The sequence below is a fragment of the Miscanthus floridulus genome, chromosome 14, assembly GCF_019320115.1.
Source record: "Miscanthus floridulus cultivar M001 chromosome 14, ASM1932011v1, whole genome shotgun sequence".
NCBI lineage: Eukaryota > Viridiplantae > Streptophyta > Magnoliopsida > Poales > Poaceae > Miscanthus > Miscanthus floridulus.
Window position 1 is genome coordinate 71458318 of NC_089593.1, and position 20139 is coordinate 71478456.

At 49.0% G+C, this 20139-nt stretch overlaps 1 pseudogene; it reads right to left on the reverse strand.

The window, feature by feature from the left end:
- The window catches only part of LOC136504565 (achilleol B synthase-like), an 88876-nt pseudogene that overhangs the window by 36364 nt on the left and 32373 nt on the right, over positions 1-20139 (reverse strand).

The window sequence follows — 20139 nt, forward strand, 5'->3', positions numbered from 1 at the left end:
TTGTGCGCTGCCGTCGGGGTGGTTTTCGATGACCTAGGGGTGGCGCGGCCGGAGGAAACTGGCTCACTTGCGGCCGATGCCGTAGATATTACGGCGCAGGTGCGCTAGCTTGAGGAGAATGCTTTTCACACCGGGATCACCCAAGCCTTTGTTGTTGCCTGCTCTCATTATGATCAGGAAATTGACTTGGAGATAATGAGCCTCGGCTTCACGCCTGGCTATGAAGCCTCCGAGTTGGATGCGATTGAGAAGGCGGTGACTCCTATTGCGCAGAACCTGGTGGATAGGATGAAAGACATAGTTCTCCCCCTGAGGAGGTAGTTAGTCAAATGAGTCTGATAAACATTTATCTGTAATCTGTGGATAAGTGTCGGCACTTTTGTGTCCGAAAATAGATTCGTAATTTCGTTTCGTAATTTTGTTTCATTTGTCTAAACTTGTTTTCTTCCCTTTTGCATTCGAGAAAAAAGGTTTATGCGATCCGACCCTTCTGTTCGTTAAGACCATTAGGCCCGAGGTGTATAAGGGGGAAATTTTGATTATGCTGGTGAGCAATGTTACCATAGCCATTAGGGCGTGGGTTTTTTGCAGTCTTACCAGGCATGCTCATTTATCTGTTCCCACAAACCTTGCCACTAACCTTAACGCGAGGAAGAGGTCTGACGCAATGACTGTTTTAAAAAAAGGAGGTATTTATATCTTTATCAGCCCCCGAGTGAGATCCGACCCCTTGTGGTCACTGGGGCCGGATGTTACTGGAGACCGAAGTGAGGGTAGCGAACTTACTCTTGTATTGGCACGTACCCCTTACTTAGGATTTTAACGATCGTTTCATGACCGTGCGTTTGGTCTCATTGCTGGCCCGACCTTCCCCGAGCCTCGCGCGTGGCAGGGATTCGGTCAAGGGTCGGCTCATTTTGTGACTGTCACTTCATTCGAGGTTTTCGCACCCGGAGGGGTTGAGGCAACGTCACTTGCCATGACGGCTCGAGTGACATGCTCAATGAGCTTGCTAACGAGGATGTTTGAACGGAATCTGATCCCGTTGCTTTGCGATAGGGTCAGCAAAGCCCCTGGGTGGCATTCTGTTGCTCCTTGACCTGCCTTCCAATAGATTCCCCCCTCAATGGGGATTCTATGGGCTCGGCTAAAGGCTGGATTGAACTAGAAGGTTGAGATGACCCAATCCGCCTTTATGCGGGTTGGGCGAAGGCCGCTGAGGCTCATCTGTGTTTTCTCCCCTGGCTCTTGTTCGACGTGAGGCGGCCTTGGACCCTTCGCGGGCTAGCCTTCGAACCTTGATGTCTTGATCTCGAATCGAGCGGCTCGAGCCCTCGAGCCCCTTGGGGTCTGATAGGGGTCGGTCGTGTTTCACGCGTCACCCCGTCCTCGGCTTCCGCAACCAGAGGGGCTGAGCTAATGACACTTGCCTCGATGGCTCGAGTGTCATGCTCAATGATCTCGCTAACAGGCACGTTCGTGTGGAATCCAGGTCCATCATTCACTGATGGGGTAGGTAGAGCCCTCATGTGGCATTCCACTACTTCTTAACCCGCCTCTTGGCAGATGCCCGAGCCATTCGGTAGGCTCAGGTGGCCCGTTGGCCTCTCCTCGACAGAGATTCTGTGGGTTTGGCTCGAGGTTAGAATCGAACAAGAAAGGTCGAGATGTCCCTGTCCACTTCTGAGCGGGGCTGGGCAAGGCCGCTGGGGCTCATCTTGGTTTTTCTCCCCTGGCTTTTTTTTGCGAGGCAGCCTCGAGCCCTTCGTGGGCTGGCCTTTGAACCTCGGTCAGTTGGTGCTCATATCGAATGGGGCGACTACCACTTTGTGATGCGACACTAAGCGTTGAGATGTGGCAATTGCATATGCAACGTTTGGATGTATGGGTTTAATGTATGATTTAATTGAAACAAAAGCGGGGGTTGGTGATGTTACCTTAGTGGTATGAGCGACGAGAGGCCCTTACCGGACATGTCCATGTGGGGTTTGGGTCTGATGTTTGCGACGGGGCCGGCATGACCTGCACGAGTATCACAATTTTTTGTTTCTGTCTCTCGGTGATGATCCGAGCCGTTCGATTGATTTAGGCAGCCTGGCGGTTTCTCCTTGAAGGAGATTCCTCAAGCTGACCCCTCTGAACCCTTCTTGAGAAGGCAGATGCTAAAGCTCAGGGTGCGGGGAACTGTGAATTCGATTATGCTAGTGAACAAAAGACGTCGTAGCCACCGGGGCGTAGGGTCTGGCGGTCCATCCAGTTTTTACTCACAGATTACACCCGCACATCGATCCTCCGGTTTTTAAACATAAGGAGGGGTCAGGCAAAGAGAATGTCTAAAACAAGTAGACACTCTCGGCAGCCCCAGAGCGATTTCCGTGCCCCTGCTGTTGCTGGGGTCGGAGGCTCGATAGTAAAAATGACATGCAAAGTAAATAAACAAAGGTGCTTATGTTTTGGCGGCCATTCATTCAGCATTCCCCAGGGCCATTTGATCGACCCAGGAGGCCCGTTGGGCTCCCCTTGATGGAAGTCCTATCGCTGGGTCGTTCTAGGTCCTGCCTGGGGAAGCGGAGAGTCGCCTATATGATGGTGCGCCCTGATTCTCACGCTCGGTGTGCGGTAGTGGTGGGCAATGCCTAGGCAACATCCTATTTGACCAGGCGATGTCTAGTCGATCAGAGCATGTCTCGTCGGTCTAGGCGCATCCCCTTGAATTCTCGTCAGCATTGATTTCCCCTCTGAATTGAATAGGGGAAGGGAGAGGGTTTTTTGTCCCAACCTTTTGCCTTTCTTCCGCTGTTGCATCTCCTCCTTAAATAGGGGGAGGGAGGAGGTTCTCGTCCCCATTCCTTCACTTGTTCTTGAGCTGCTACCTCCTCTCCTTCTTCCTTTTCACCGAATGCGTTCGTGCGTCGCAGCGGTTCCTAAGTGAGAGAGGGTAATGCCAGGGAGAGAAAAACTCACAGATCCGCTCGTGAATTCGGAGCGTGATGTCAAGCTGGAGGTCATCCAATGTAGATGAGATGGTGTCAGCTACCTTCATTGAGAAGGGGCCACTTCCGCCAAAGGAGGAGGCACACTGGAGGGTGCCGACCATCGTTGGTTTTGTCACCGTCCGCGAGGCCTTCGTCGGGATGGAGCCGTATGGAAGCTCTTCCGGCGAATCTTCTCCGGGCAAGTCTTGTTGGTGGGGAAGCCGCCCAAGACTGTGTCGATGGGTGGCTTCGCCCTTGCAGCTGCTCAGATTGGCCGTTCATAAAGCTTGATGAGATGTCAGAGACATCCATCAGCCATAGCAGCCATTCTCCCACGGGCAGCGCCCCCGTCCAGGTGCCGTTGTCAGGGTTGTGGCTGATCATGATGGCGTAGTCCCTGGATGCCCCGGCGAAGGTTCCACGGTCACCGGTGTGGTGCTCGATGTTACAGACGACGGCATCCTCGGGGATCATGTGGAGCGGTAGGATGTCACCGATGGAGAGCGTGGCACGTCAACCATAGTAGTACTTAGAGTAGAAATGGTCAGCAGATGTAATCGTTTAATTTGTGGGGGAGCCCCCATGTGAACTATTTTATGTATTCATGAATACATCAGTCCCTTTTTGTGATGAAATTACTTTTGTAAGCGATGAATTTGTGCAAAAAATGAACTAGTTCTCAAATTTTGTTACAGCAAATAGCTTTTCAGCTCTTCTCCCCCTTTTTGTAAAAGAGGTCTAGTGCCTTCTGACCCTTCCCGTAGTTAAGGTCACAAAAGACTCAGAGTGCGGGCGAGCCAATTCTGATCACGCTGGTGAGCAAAGAGACCGTAGTCGCTGGGGCATGGGTTTTCCGCAGTCCTACCAGTTATACTCAGATTTTGTTCCCAAAATCCTAGCTCTTAGGACTTACCATGAGAAAAGAGGGAACACACAGAGAATGTTTGCAAGATAACATAGAGACTGTTTGCAAGATAAATGTACTCATACCTGCCCCTGAGTGAGGTCTAATCCCTCGCACTTGCAGGGGTCGGATGTGATGAAAGATTGGGGATTTTGATGACAAAACTGATAAGAGAAAGTATGCGTTTATTTAGGGGTAAAAGCGATGTAGCTGCTCAATGTTCCAGGCGTTGGTGAAGACCTCGTCGTCGATTGTTTTCAACTTGTAGGCGCCTGGCTAGAGTATTTCCATGATGACATACGGTCCCTCCCAGGGTGGGGAGAGCTTGTGGCGGTCCTTATTTCTCTACATGAGGCAGAGAACTAGGTCCTCGACGCTGAAGGCTCGGTCCCGCACCCGTCGGCTGTGGTACCATCACAGCACCTGCTGGTACTTGGCCTAACAGAGGAGGGCGACATCGTGAGCTTCGTCTAGCTGGTCCATGGCATCTTTGTGGGATGCCTCGGCTCCCTGTTCATCATATGCTCTGATTCTTGGCGCTCCATAGTAGAGGTTGGTTGGGAGGACGGCCTTGGAACCGTAGACCATGAAGAAAGGTGTGTAGCCGGTGGCCCAGCTGGGAGTTGTCCTTAGGCTCTAGAGCACCGCAGGGAGTTCAGCGACCCAGCGTGCGCCAAATTTATTCAACTAGTTGAAGATCCTAGGCTTGAAGCCCTATAGGAGCATGCCATTTGCGCGCTCGACCTACCCGTTCGTTCGGGGGTGCGCGACGGTGGCCCAATCGACCCAAATGTGGTGTTCATCACATAATCAAAGGAATTTCTTGCTAGCAAACTATGTGCCATTGTCCATGATGATGGAGTTTGGTACTCCAAAACAATGGATGATGTCGAGGAAGAACAGCATAGCTTGCTCGGACTTGATCACGGAGATTGGCCGAGCTTCGATCCATTTTGTGAACTTGTCTATGGTGACAAGTAAGTGGGTGTAGCCCCCGGCGCCTTTTTGAGAGGCCCAACCAGATTGAGCCCCTAGACCGTGAAGGGCCATGTGATGGGGATCATCTAGAGTGCCTAGGCCGGGAGGTGAGTTTGCTGAGCGTAGTACTGGCACCCTTCGTTGGTGCGTACGATCTGCTCAGCATCGGCTACTGTAGTGGGCCAGTAGAACCTCTGTCAGAATGCGTTTCCAACCAAGGTTCTAGGCACGGTGTGGTGACCGCAGACCCCACCATGGATATCGCTCAGTAAAAGCTTCCCCTGTTCAATGGGATGCAGAGCTACAGGATCCCTGTGTGGCTTCGTTTGTAGAGTTTGCCTTCTACAAGAATGAAGGATTTGGCGCGATGTGCGAGCCGTCGAGCTTCCATCTTGTCTGTTGGCAGCATGTCACGGAGGAGGTAGTCGAGGTAGAGCGTTCTCCAGTCGATCAGAGGGTCAGGTTCTATCGTTGGATCCTCTTCAAGCTCCATGACCTCGAGGCCGGATAGAGCCGTCGGTTGGTTAGCCCCCGAGGCTAGATCAGACGGGCCATCATCGACCCATTCTAACCCTTCATAGCACACCAAGGGTTTGTGTTGGTCACTGGCGAAGACACCCGTTGGCACTGGCTCTCGACCAGACACCGCTTTTGCAAGCGCGTCGGCCGCCTCATTGAGGCGCCTTAGGATGTGATTGAGTTCGAGGCCGTCGAATTTGTCCTCCAGTCGTTGGACTTCTTGGCAGTACATAGCCATCTTGGAGTCATGACAGCTCGACTCCTTCATGACTTGGTTGACGACCAGCTGGGAGTCGCCCTGGATGTCAAGGCGTCGGATGCCCAACTCGATGGCTATGCATAAGCCATTCATGAGTGCTTAATACTCAGACACATTATTGGATGAGGGGAAATGGAGATGAACCATGTACCTCATGCGAACCCCGAGGGGTGATACGAACACCAGCCCTGTGTCGGCGCCCTTCTTCATGAGCGATCCATCGAAGTATGTCGTCCAGTACTCTCGATCGATGACTGCTAGGGGTGTTTGGACCTCGGTCCATTCCATGATGATGTCAGCCAACACCTGGTACTTGATCGCCGTTTGGGGGGAATACGTGATGCCTTGATCCATCAACTCGAGTGCCCACTTTGCAGTTCTTCCCGTGATGTCCTAGCTCTAGATGACCTCATGACCGTCATGGGGTGTGACTCGAAGTAGTGACGTAGTTTCCTCTTGGTGATGAGGACAGCGTACAGGAGCTTCTGGATTTGGGAGTAGTGGGTCTTAGAGTCAGACAGTACCTCGCTGATGAAGTACACAAGGCACTACACCTTGAGGGTGTGCCCCTCTTCCTCCCACTCTACTACCAGGGCGGCACTGACCACTTGCGTGGTGGCCGCTATGTATAGCAGGAGGGATTCTCCGTTGCTTGGAGGAACTAGGATTGGGGCCCTTGTCAGAAGTAGTTTGACCATGTCAAGTGCCTTCTGGGCCTCAGATGTCCACTCAAAGCGGTCGGCTTTCTTCAAGAGTTGATAAAGGGGGAGACCTCGTTCGCCAAGGCATGAGATGAATCGGCTGAGTGTGGCAAGGCACCCTATGATTCGCTGAACCCCCTTTATGTTCTGAATTGGGCCCATTTTTGTGATGGCTGAGATTTTCTCCAGGTTGGCTTCGATGCCACGCTCAAAGACGATGAAGCCGAGCAACATGCCCCTCAGGACCCTAAAAACACACTTCTCAGGATTGAGTTTGATGCTATTTGCTTGGAGTTTTGCAAAGGTCTGCTCAAGATCGGTAATGAGGTGGTCAGCCCATTTGGACTTAATTACGATGTCATCGACATAGGCCTCAACGATCAGCACGATGAGGTCCCCGAAGCATTTGAGCATACAGTGCTAGTATGTAGCCCTAGTGTTCTTTAGTCCGAATGGCATTGAAACATAGCAGAATGATCCGAAGGGGGTGATGAAAGACATCGTGAGCTAGTCGGACTCTTTCATCGTGATTTGATGGTAGCCGGAGTACACATCAAGGAAGGAGAGGGTTTCGCACCCTGAGGTAGAGTCGACTATTTGGTCTATGCGCTGCAAAGGAAACAGATCCTTTGGGCATGCCTTGTTGAGACCCGTATAGTCAACACACATCCTCCATCTCCCACTCTTCTTTCATACAAGAACAGGATTAGCTAACCACTCTGGGTGGTACACTTCTTTGATGAATCTAACCGCCGAAAGTTTGGCTATCTCCTCACCGATGGCCCTACATTTCTCCTCATCAAAGCGACGTAGGTGTTGCTTCACCAGCTTGGAGCCTGTGTGGATTTTCAAGGTATGCTCGGCAACCTCCCTTAGAATGCCTAGCATATCCGAGGGTTTCCATGCAAAGATATCTTTGTTGTCGTGGAGGAAGTCGATGAGCGCGCTTTCCTATTCGGAGAAAAGCGTGGTACCAATGCGTACCATTTTGCCCTCAGAGCTGTCGGGATCTATGAGGACCTCCTTAGAGCCCTCTGCTGGCTTGAACGACCTGGTCGACTTCTTGGCATCGGGCGCTTCTTCGGTGACCTCCTCCCTAAGGGTGGCGAGCTCCCCTGAGGCAACGATTGCTGTGGCGTGACCATAGCACTCGACCTCGCACTCATAGGCGCGCTGGAAGGAGGTGTCGACGGTGATGACCCCATGGGGGCCGAGCATCTTTAGCATGAGGTATGTATAGTTGGGGATGGCTATGAACTTCGCGTAGCATGGACGTCCTAGGATGGCGTGGAAAGTTCTAGGGAACCCAACCACCTCGAAGCCGAGGGTTTTAGTCCTATAATTGAACTAATCCCCGAAGGTAATGGGCAGATCGATCTGCTCGAGTGGAATGACCTGCTTCCCAGACACGATGCTATGGATAGGCACTCAGGTTGGGCGGAGGCGTGTCCGGTTGACGACCATCTCATTGAGCATTTTGGCGTACATGATGTTGAGGCCACTGGCTCCATCCATCAGTACTTTGGTGAGTTGCTTTGGGTCGACGATCGGGTCGACTATAAGCGGATATCTCCCTAGGTGTGGGACGCTATTCGGATGGTCGGTCCAGTCGAAGGTTATGGTAGACTCAGACCACCAGAGGAAGGCAGGCATGGCTGGTTCGGTCATATAGACCTCGCGGCATGCGATCTTCAGGCGGCGTTTGGAGTCATAGGTCGCTGATCCTCCGAAGATCATAAGGCAGCCATTCGGTGTTAGAAATCCGTCGTCCTTCTCCTCGGCGTTGTCCATGGTGGGGGCAAGGTCCTTTCCTTGCTCCCCTTTGTTGGAGCCTCCAGATAGGAACCGTCGCATGAGGCTACAGTCCTTGAGTAGATGTTTTGCCGAGAAGGCATGGTTCGGGCATGGCCCCTCGAGTAATTTTTCGAGGTGGTTCGGGGTGCCATCCGTGGGCTTCTGACCACCCTTGTGGTCAGCGGCGGCCATGAGCGAGTCCTCGCGCCATTGCTTCTTATTCTTCCTTTTGGCAGAACGGTTGGAGGTGCCTTCGTCGGCGCCCTCGTCCCGCCTTGCATTGCCCTCGAGACAATCGAAGATCGCTCCGACCGCCTCTTCTCCTGAGGCATGGCTGGTGGTGATGTCCAAGAGTTCCTTGGTGATTCGTGGGCCCTTGCATCCTAGCTTATGAACCAAAGACTCGCAGGTAGTCCCAAACAGGAAGGCTCCTATCACGTTGGCATTGACGATGTTAGGGAGCTCATTGCACTGCTGGGAGAAGCGCCAGATGTACCCACGGAGGGTTTCACCGGCCTTCTGCCGGCAGTTCTTGAGGTCCCATGGGTTCCCAGGGCGCTTGTATGTGCCCTAGAAGTTCCCCACTAAGATCTCCTTCAGATCCGCCCAACTCTAGATGGCGTTGGACGATAGGTGTTCCAACCATGCTCGTGCCGAATCGGCTAAGAACAGTGGAAGGTTGCAGATAATGAAGTCATCATTATTCGCACCACCAGCTTGACAGGCAAGCCGATAGTCTTCGAGCCAAAGTCCGGGGTTTGTCTACCCAGAGTACTTAGGGATATTGGTAGGTGGTCGGCACCTTGGAGGGAAAGCAGTGTTGAGGATGTGCCAGCCAAAGGCCTGAGGGCCTGGTAGGCCGGGGGTTAGGCTCTAGTCCTCGCTGCTGTCGTAGCGTCCACCATGATGAGGGCGATAGCCACGATGGGCTCCTTCTCTTGGATCGCTGTAGGTGCATCTGCGGGCGTCGAGGGTGCTGCGTGCATCGCGGTTGCGGCTAAGGTGTTGATGCACTAGGACTACGGCACGCTGCCTATCATCTTGTGGTGCCTGGTGGACTGACGCATCCCTGGCAGGGCACACCAAGGTTGTGCGCTGGCTGGCGTCGAGCTTGCATCATCGAGACAGCGAGCTCTCAGCCTGCTGCGCCGCCACACGCTCAAGTAGCGTGCAAATCTCACGGTGGGCCTGACGATCCTCGGGCATCGCGGCCTCTGGAAGGCCATGGAGCAAAGCCATTGTGGCGGCAATGTTTTGGCTCACCTGGGCGAAGCAAGGAAGGGCTTCATCATCAGTGATGATCCTTTAGTTCACGTCATGGGCCCTAGCGCGTGTGCGCCCACCGTCTCCACGGTGTTCGATCTCCCGATCGACCTCTGTGCATTCTCGTACAAGCTAGATTCCAGTTTCCTCGATCTCCTGCTTTTGGGCTCTTAGTTGCTCCACCCCTATGCAAGGTGGGGCCGCTGTCTCCCCTTCGGTTTTGCCACCGAGGTTGCCCGCCGAGGTAGCCTCCTCCGTGGAGATGCTTTTGATGTGCCCCTCGGGGGTACCCATCATGAAGCAGTCCTGGGAGGGGTGATGGCTCCCCCTGCTGGAGTCAGAGCCAGAGGATGACCCCAGCTCCTCTGTGAGGAGGTTGTGGAGAGACTCCATGACGTGTTCGATTACCCCCATGAACTCGTTGTTCATGGGCGGTAGAACTATGCGTTGTGCCACAAGGTGGCTAACGGTCGCCGTAGCGTTGCGGAGACTGAATGGAACGTTGTCGGGGCGCTCCATATGTGGTGTTTTGAAGAGAGGGATCCTCCTCCAGAAAACCACGCCATGTCATTGTTGTCGAAAAGGGTGAGGCGGCGCTGGTCCTCCCTGGACTGATGGGGTCCAAGGGAGACACCAAGCTGGCGCTCAAACCTCTCGTGGTTGAGGCCAATGGAGGGGAGAGATTGGATGGCGGCATGAGCCAATGCCAACTCTCCCCCTGCCGTGATGATGAAGTCTAGGCTCCCAAAGCACACGTGTGTGCCTAGGACCCAATTGATGCTGTGGTTAGCCATCCATGGCCTGATGTGGAACGTGCAAAGGTCCCCTACCTGGCGCGCCAACTGTTGGTGTTTCAAATAAACACCAACTAGTAAATTTATATTTGTTGTGTGTTAGGCCCAGATGGTGTGCTAAAGGACACAAGGTTTATACTGGTTTGGGCAGAATGTCCCTACGTCTAGTCTGCTGCTGCTCATGTTATTAGCACCGAAAAAGGTTCATAGTAGGGGGTACAAACGGTCGAGAGAGGGACAGGTCCCAAGTCTCTGATGGAAGGGTTGAAAGGATGCCAAGAGCTCGGTTGCTGCTTGGCTGTGTGTTGTGTGATGTGTTGTGCAAAAAAATTTGATCCATCCCCTTAGTGGGGTGTCCTGCCCTCCCTTTTATAGACTAAGGGGGAGCAGGGGTTACAGATGGGAGAAAGAGGAAAAAACCAAAGGTAGAGACGATCCTTCGAAGGCGCCAGGTCTCCCTTTTCCCTTGAGCCTGCCCTACTGATATGGTAGACCATGCTAGGGATAGCACATTCGCTGATTCTGACATGGCCGTGTTCTGGCTTCGTTTTAGCAAGTGGTTACGTCCCATCCCACTCTAGTGGATGGTGCGGCGTGCCGAGGTGCTGAGCCATGATCCTACGGAGAGCAGACGCTGAAGTGACTATACGTCCGTAACTGTAGATGATGCGAGTTCTCTCTTGAATTGTAGTGGTTGTCGTATGCTTATGTCAGGATCCACGTCTGAGGGCTGATGGCGGCGCCCACAACACTGTAAGACAAAAGTCGGTGCCTACAACACTATTCAGGCTCTGCCATGCCTAGAAGAGCTTAAAGCGCTCGTCCCGTCGTATCCTGATAGTACTTTCCTACAGGCGTGCAGGGCATGGTCCTTGGTACTACGGTTGACTCGAATGTCCTGTCTTACCCTATATCTGTCATTATGAAGGAGTAGGGTGCAGTCGTCGGGCGAGGTGGAGCCAGCCCCGGGACGTTGGGTGAGGCAGAGCCTATCTCGGGACGTCGAGCGGGGCGGAGCCAGCCCTCAACCATTGGGTGAGGCGGAGCCAGCCCGAGCCCTAGGACGTCGAGCGGGGCAGAGCCAGCCCTCAGCCGTCGGGTGAGGCAGAGCCAGCCCTCAGTCGCCGGGCGAGGTGGAGCCAGCCCCGGGGGTCAGGCGAGGCGAGGCCTGTCCCTGGTTGTCAGGAGAGGCGGAGCCAGCCCTTAGCTATCGGGTGAGGCAGAGCCAACCCTTAGCCATCGGGCGAGGCAGAGCCAGCCCTCAGTCATCAGGCAAGGCAGAGCCAGCCCTTAGTCGTCGGGCGAGGCGGATCTAGCCCTCAGCCATCGGGCGAGGCAGAGTCTGCCCTCGAGGGTCGGGCAAGGAAGAGTCTAGCCCTCGGGGGTCGGGCGAGGCGCGGCCAACCTCCGGTCATATGGACAAGAAGCGCAGTTGCGTTCTTGTCTGCTTGAGAGCATCAACATTTGATGTTTATTAGCTCCACCTCATTGGGTACCCCAGTATTAGGTTCCCGATAATAGGTTTTGATAAGTAGGTTTTTGAGGCCATTAGTTTTATGTTGCCTAATTCATACCCCTCTTAGGTGTCATGATCCCTTCAACTTGATTTTGTGTTAGTGTGATATACTAGCTAGATTTAATTCCCACAATCTAATGACCTATTGATATTGTTCATGGACTAAGGACTTGGCTTACATTATGGCCCTGTGGACACATCTTAGTGTGATCTTTGCTTAGTTCTTGGGCTGGTTCTTCCTAGTTGTTGCAGTAGTTTAATTAATTTAAGGTTGTTGCTTTGAATTTTATGGGTCTCTATTCACCTCCACCCTCTCGAGGCCATTTGCTCCTTTCACGAACACAAATGGTTTTAGTCAAGGTAGAAACTAACAGTTGTCTAGGATTAATCCAATATAATCATATAATATTAGTGCACTAGCGCCTAAGGACTTGAACCCCTCAAGACTATTGGCCCTCTTGATTTTTGTAGAGCGGCACCAAGAAGCTTGTGAGGGGATGTAGAGACCCTTATCTTGATGACACCAAGCTCAAGTGAAGAAGATATCAGGTGACAAGGAGAGAGGCTAGTGATGACTTATGAGAATCATAGTTGGTTTGCAAGTAGCTAGTCTAGCTAGGTGCGCCCACCTTTGTGGTTGTAGCCCAAGAACCAAGGGCAATAGAGCCTTGGTGATCACAAGCATATCCATTGTCGATTTCCTATGTATACTAGTGGTTGTAGTTAGCCAGCCAATACCATGGAAAAATTTCTTATCCCATGTTTTCACCCTCTTGCTCATCTCCTTATGTAAGAATCATGTGGCCATTGCATGATCATGAATGGTCCTGGTGATTGAGATAACAACACGAGCACTAGGACTAACATATGTGTTAAGAGGTAGTAGAAAGAATATAATAGGTCCTAGGGGTGCAAGAGAAGAAGTAGAACAAAGACTCATGAAGAAACATAGTCAAACAATGAAGTGTACTGTGCAGAAACCGCACACGCCAGATAGTCTAATAGAACACGCCAGACAATAAAGTCTTAACCGAACAATCACCAATGTTGAGACGCTGGAGGAATATTGCCCATGGTATCTCCCAAAGTGATGACTAGTTGTAGCAGTGGATTGTATGATAGACACCAGGAAGGGTGCCCACTAGTGAAGTCAAAGCAGTGGTGTAACACCCTAGCCCGTTAGTAGCATGTAGTAGTGGTGAAGTTGGCCCATGTGGCCCAAGTGGCAGAAAGGAGTTGTGGTTCGTAGGTTTAGTACCACCATGGAAGTTTAGGAGGGTGAGGGCCAGCTTATAATCTTAGTTGTTCTAAACGTAGCACCTCCGGATTAACCCTTTTACATGAAGCAAGGATGAAAGTGTAAGAGAGGTGCTACATGTATGTAGGCCCGTTCCACATGCGGAGCTAGGCCATACAAGCAATTTTGGGCACGAGGTGTTACAGATGGTATCAAAACATCAACCCTTGCTACATGTGCCCATGGAGGGGTGTACCAAGGGGTGGTTCTAGGCATCTATTACGTATGTGGTGAGCAGCCGAGGGCATCAGCCCTTAAGGTGGTGAATGTAACACCCTAGCCCATTTGTAGCCTGTAGTAGTAGTGAAGTTGGCCCATGTGGCCCAAGTGGCACATCTGGAATTGTGGTTGGTGGGTTTACTACCACCATGGAAGTTTAGGAGGGTGAGGGCCAGCTTATAATCCTTGTCGTTCCAAATGTAGCACCTCTGGGTTAACCCTTTTACACGAAGCGAGGATGAAACTGTAACAGAGGTGCTACACGTATCTAGGCCCGTTCCACGTGCGGAGCTAGGCCATATAAGTAGATTTAGGATGTAGGGTGTTATAGATAGGCCGAGGACAATCCTCAATCTTTAGTTAAAGCATTTCAAGTAAGTCCACAATTGGTATCACACCAATGGTTGACTTACAACTAGTGTCATGCTGAGGGATTCAAGTACGAAAGCCCAAGTTCTACAATTGGTCAAAATCGTTGTTAAGTTAGGCAAGGTTTTGGATAAGTTTGATGAATGGTAAGGCACGTAAGCAAGCTTGTGTTAAGCTTAATGCATGTGTACTTCAATTGTGCAAATTCTATGTAATTTATACTTTCTATAGATGTGTCTTCATCACAAAATGTGAATATTATAAGGATCATGTCCTAATGCATGATCATGAATGATTTTGGTGATCCAGATGACAACACAAACACTATGTCATGGTCCTAGATCAAGGACCCAACAGCAGGCTAAGCGGGCCGGGAGGAGCCCGTGACCTAGCCCTAGACGACCCAGGCGCCAACCAGGCACACGTCGATGGAGGCGCACGACCAGGGGGCGAGCCACCGTCGCTCCCTAAACCACCCAGCTTTCTATGAGGTTCCAAATAAATCAGAGACGTAGAAATAATAAATAGGGTATTTCTTAGGTATAATAGATTGAGATTTTGTTAGAAATGATAAAAAGTAATTTGTTTTGAAAGCAGCCCAAATCTATAAGAGGCCTTTCCATAAAATTAGATTGCTTAAGGACCAAGTCTCTTAGGACTATAAAAAAGGGGGCCCTATAACCATTCAATCTTAAGCAATAAAGAAATAATCTATTCCCTATCTCCTCCTCTCTCCCTGCCACCGCCCCCTCCTGCTTCACACGTGCCCGCGCCCCTTCCCTGTCACACGCCACCGCCCTGCCCTAGGGCGCCACCACCCCTCCTTCTAGCCGGCTCGCCAGCGCCAACACCCCATGCCACCGCCTCTCCATCGCCCCTAGCCGGCCCTTGTCAGGTTGCCCCGGCAAGGACCACTACACCTGGTATCCAGAGATCAGATCGATCATCGGCACAAGATCATCATGACGACTGACGAATAGATGGGATCCAGCATGTAACACCCTAAATTTTGCATCTTTTGAAATAGACGAAATTGAGTTAATTATGCCTTTATGTGAGCATTTAAATATAGGAAAATAATATTTTTTGCCAAATTAAAATCAATCATAAGGCTAGACACATGCTGTTGCATTCATGCTGGTGCATTGATTTTATGTACTGTCTGGTTTTTATTCCAATTCTATCTCGATTCAAAATCTGTTTTGAAAATGTATTTGTAAATTGATTTCAGAGAAGAAAAAGGAAAAGGTTTTTACTTCTCTCCAACCCTCCCTTCTCGGCCATTTGGCCTGCTTCCCTGGCCATTGGCCGATCCAGCCGAGCCGGCCCAATTGGGGCCGAAGCCCAACGCGCCCGCTGCCCTTTTCTCTCTCTGGCTGATGGCCTGAGCCCACCTTCTCCCTCGATGACGCCTTGTCCCCACCTATCAGCCATCTCCCACCTCCACCTGGTCCGCAATGGCCGGGTCTCCATCGAGCAAGCCGCGCGGATCGAGCCCTACCCTCCCTGTGTCCGAGCACCCCACGCGGACCCAGCCGCCCCTCATCCCGTGTCCCCCACTCGCCGAGCACGGTCCGCTCTCGTTCCGGTGCTCCCATGGCTGATCCGCCACCCGCCATTGTCGGCATGGAGCCGAGCTCCTTGACCAGCCTTTCCCTTCCTCCCTCGACCCCTCTCTCCCTATTTAGATGGTGTCCAGAGTGACGTGTGAACACTCCGCATCCACCCCACTCCACCTGGCCGCTCTAACCCTCTCCAATGCCACCAGCCACCACACGCGGTCTCCGCCCCGTCTCTGTCTGCGAGAACGCCCTGGGTGAGCTCGTCGCCGCCCGCTCTTTCTTCCTATGCTCTCGCATCGCGCAATCGTGGCCTGAGGGCCCCTTTCCATGCTAGCCGGCGATAAATCTACCGCCGGCAATGGCTGCCGCCGCGCCGGCCACCCAGTTCCAGCCGGCAGTTTGCCCCAACCCACCACAGTCGGCCGATTCAGATCGGACGAACTTAAACAGAAGATACCCCTTTGCGACTATTTTGCAAAAGAGCCCCCAGCTTTCTAAAATATCTAACCTGCAGTTCCTGTCTTAAGTTTAAAATCAGATTTTATTTATTTTAATTCGGTAATAGTTTGTGGTATTTACAAAACTGCCATCCAGAACTTTAATTCGCCATATCTTCTCCATTTTAAATCTGATTTCAGTGATTTTCACGTATGTATGTTCGTAGCGACATGTAAAATAGTTTTATAAAGTTTTCCACTTGTTTTCCCCACTGTTGGTGTACTGTTCTAATTATAGTTCTTGTTTGCTATGCATGATTGGCTCCGAATGCTTGTGTGGTGCTATGTTGTGGTCGAGTATAGACGGTGAGCAGTACATTGGTGAGCAGGATCAATACTTTGAAGACCTGGACCAGCAGGAAAACTTTGAGCAAGACAAGTATAGAATGGGATTATCCTTGTTGTCCTATTCACCTTAATAACATTTAATCATATGCATGTGTCTACCTTGATACCCGCAGATACTTTTCCTAGTTATTTGATATCCTGATTCCTTGTCACCTGTGGGATTTTTTGCATATGGGTAGCTGATGCTAGTGCTCAATTAATTATGATCATGAACTGTAACTTTATTAATGGAATATGCAATGAAAAATAAAAGACGCTTTTGAGCAACGTGAATTAAAGGGTGAGAGCATTTGGCTTTATACATTATGCTCTTGTCCTCCCTAAGGACTTATCTGTAAGTGATGACCCAGGACTTATAGTACAACCATGAGTGCTATATGGCTCTGGCTTTAGTGCTCTGGCTTTAGTCAAGTATGAGGACCTTTTCTAGCTTGTTAGTGGTTACCGAAAGGCGCAAAAGGGGCATGATACGATGGTTACCGAAAGCCGCCCTGCCCTAGGGCACCGCTCCCGCCGCGGCCTGCCGCCATGCCGCCGCCCCCTTCCAACCGGCGCGCCAGCGCCAACGCCCAATGCCGCCGCCTCTCCACCACCCCTGGCCGGCCCTAGTCGGGTGGCCTCGGCAAGGACCACTACACACTAAGACTAACATGTGTCCTGAGATGTATTAGATACGCTCTAATAGGTCCTAGGGATGCCAAGTGGTGCAAAAACTACACACCACGGACAATCTGGTAGGTGTAACAAAGAATGCACAAGACAATCAAGCCTCACTTGGACAATCAACGATGCCAAGATGCCTAGAGAATATTCTCCACCATATCACCTGACATGATGAACAATTCATCCGGTGGAGACTATTCAAGTCAAGGCAGTGGATGGAAGGAATGACCACGTCGGATAATCTAAAGTTCGTCTGTCCGGCAATATGTATTGTGACAGGGTGCATAATCATAGGATGGACAGTCTAGTGAGAAGAAAAGAGACTGTCACACAAATGATGTCAGTAGGGTTTGCACGGGCTACTTCAACAGTTAGTAATTGTCAGGCTAGGAGAAAATTAACCATGCCAGACCATGCAGCTAGTACCACTTTTTTGTAGACTTTGGCTAACATATATTTAGGGTGGTTGCACTATACATATGTGTTCTACATCACTTTTCTAGTGCTGTTGGAGTGCCCTGAGGCTGCTAGAAGCTAGAGCACGTGAATCTACACTCCATCCACCCTCTCAAGTCTATAGAGATCACATCCAAGGCAAGGATAGGTCTCCCTTAGAACTTGAGTGCTTTGAGAGTTTGCACAGCTGTGTGCCTGTGCCCTTGTTGGTGAGTTGGAGCACTTGAGGGCTCAGTGACCTCCTAGAGAGGACACTAGAAAAACTTAAGGTGCACATCATGCTAAGAGTAGTATAAGGTTTTTGTAGTGTTCTAGTGTAGATCAAGAATAGCCCTAGGAGTAAGTTTTTAAGTGACCAAGTCCATCCATCTCTTGGGCTCACATGCACATACACCGTGCCGCGTTATGTTTCCAAATTATGTTCTTGCAATGTTGTTCTTGTGTTACATTTCTTAGAGTAGTTTGTGTTGGCTGCACCTATGTATAGATAGAAAAAACCACTTATTTCTTTCTATTTAGACATGAATTAGATATAAAATATTTGATATCTCGTATGTCTCAAATACTAGAAAATTATTTCCGTCCATTATCTATGACAATTACAAATGGTTTTCGTATTTAGCTACTGAAATCAAACTACAACCTCATGTTCTTTTTTTTGCAAGGATCAAGTTCTAAGCCGATTGTGAATAGTGTTTTTGTGCTAGTGAGAATATTTAATACATATAAGATAGTATCAGATGACACATTTTGTGTCTTATAACAAAATAATATGATTAGCTGCATTACTCCAAAGAAATAACTATGGGAGAATGATGATAGTAGACAATACCTTTGTAACTGGACATAAGCCAATATATTGAGTAGTTTCATCTTCATAGTGGATATGTTCTAGGATGTGGTTCAAAGCTCTCTCTCTTAACTTGTTAAGTGGCCAATAGTTCAACACCGGCTCCACAAACATGTTCAAACAAGTTGAAATAAATTTGAATATTCCTGAAGGTTTATAGCGCATGTCCTCCTAATGAAATGGCAAGAGTGAAATTAGTACATGTTTATCGTTCTTAATCCCATGCATTATTTGGCATTTGTAAGCTTTGTTTCTGCATGAGTGCTAGAGTGCTGAACAAGTACCGAAGAGAAAGCATGTAATTAAATATGGAATGCATCCATACATCCTAATTACCTCATGTGGGATTGTCATGTTAATAAAATTAACACAAAGCTACAGTTTTGACGACTTAAGGGGTTTTAAGTATCTCTAAATTTCTGAGCTCAAAACATGATGTATTGTAATTAAACAAATGAAAAAATTAATTGAATCGGAAGTACTATGTTAGTATTTTCCTTTCACAAAGAATTTAAATTTATTTTCTTAGAATTTGAATTTATACTCATATAACAAAATAGATAAATTTAGACTTCAAATTTTAAGAGATAATTGAATATTCAGAGTCACTTTGTAAGAACAATTTGTGATAATGATTGGAAATGTATGTATATGTTTGTACAGGTTCAGAAGAGGTGTACAATGTTTGAAGGTAGAGGCACTGTCGCTACCGAGCAAGCTCATTCTTCCACCAAATTAATTCAAAAGTTTATTGATCTATCTCCAATGATGTTAAATAACATGCCATTGTGTGTGGTAGATATTTTATGCTGGCCTTGTCACACTAGAAAATGGTGGTTTATCAATAAGACACTAGGAGGGTTAGGAATAAATGAAATTATTTCTTATGTGCCATTTGGAGTTAATTTGGTGTCCTTATTTGCCACTGAAAATACTTGAGTTTATTATAACTTCCAGTATCATCCATGACTCTATCATCTGGTCCATAAAACTCCATACATTGATCACATCTCTTTACTTGTCCCCATCTTACCTCATCTACCCATCCACACTATACTCAAATTACTTTGTCCTCCATCTCATTCACATCTTTCTTCCACCAAACAAGTCCTCCAACTAAATTCTATATTGAGGTAACACTATGGATGTAATGAACATGACCCCTGAACAATAAACTTTGTGATTTTTGGTAATCGAGTGGCAACATAATTCTAAGGACTAACGTGTTTGTCAAGAATGCTACTTAGAAGGTTTATAAGTCTTAAGGATCAAAAGTAGGAGACATGAAGAATAGTAGGAAGAAACAAAATGAGAGAAGATTCAGAAGAAATCTGAAAGATCAGGAGATTTTGTACCTTGGAAGATGAACTCACATGAATCTTAGATAGGAGGCAAAAAAGGGTGGACAGCAGGAAAAAAAAACAACTTCCAGATGACCCGGTGGTTTTTAAGTTTGGAAGCGCTAGAGTATTTTTGTGCTACACTAAAGAAGAAGAAACAAGGTCTATAAGATCTAGTGAGAGAACAAATGTGGGCACCAAATTATTGTAGAGTGAATCTACGTACATAGCATCAAGTCATATACTAGAAGAAAATGCTGGCATGAGAGGGTCCAGTGACAACATAAAAGAGAGCATAGGAGTATTGTTCCAGAGAGATGAAGAAGTTGCAATCAGAAGAAATTCAATGGACCGTGTGATCTAGTGAATGCAAAAGAGAAAGCACAAGAATATGGCACAGTACTCCAATATCCAGAATATGTCATGGCTAACTTCAAATGTGAAGGCCAGAAGCTTTAGTGCTAGTATTGCAAACACCAGAGTATTACATAGTGGTTCCAACAAAGGGTTGCAATGGCTAGTCGGAAAATTTGCACACATAGGATGATCTACATGCATCGAAAACGGGTCTAGTGTGTGCATTTTTAGCTAGCCATTTTGCAAAACTTTTTTGTTGTTGTTGAGCCTCTAGTTGGTTTAGGGTTTCTAGGATTGTAAAGATTAGAGGCTAGGTTAAACACTTGAGATAAAATAAGCTACCAAAGTGCTAAGTGATTGATCCATGGCATAGATTAGGCCTTCGAGGAGATATGATGTGTAGTAGTTGGTTCTAGTTGAACCACACCCTTGTAGATTATTATTTTTGCTGCTAGGATATAAATTAAGCTAAAAAGGG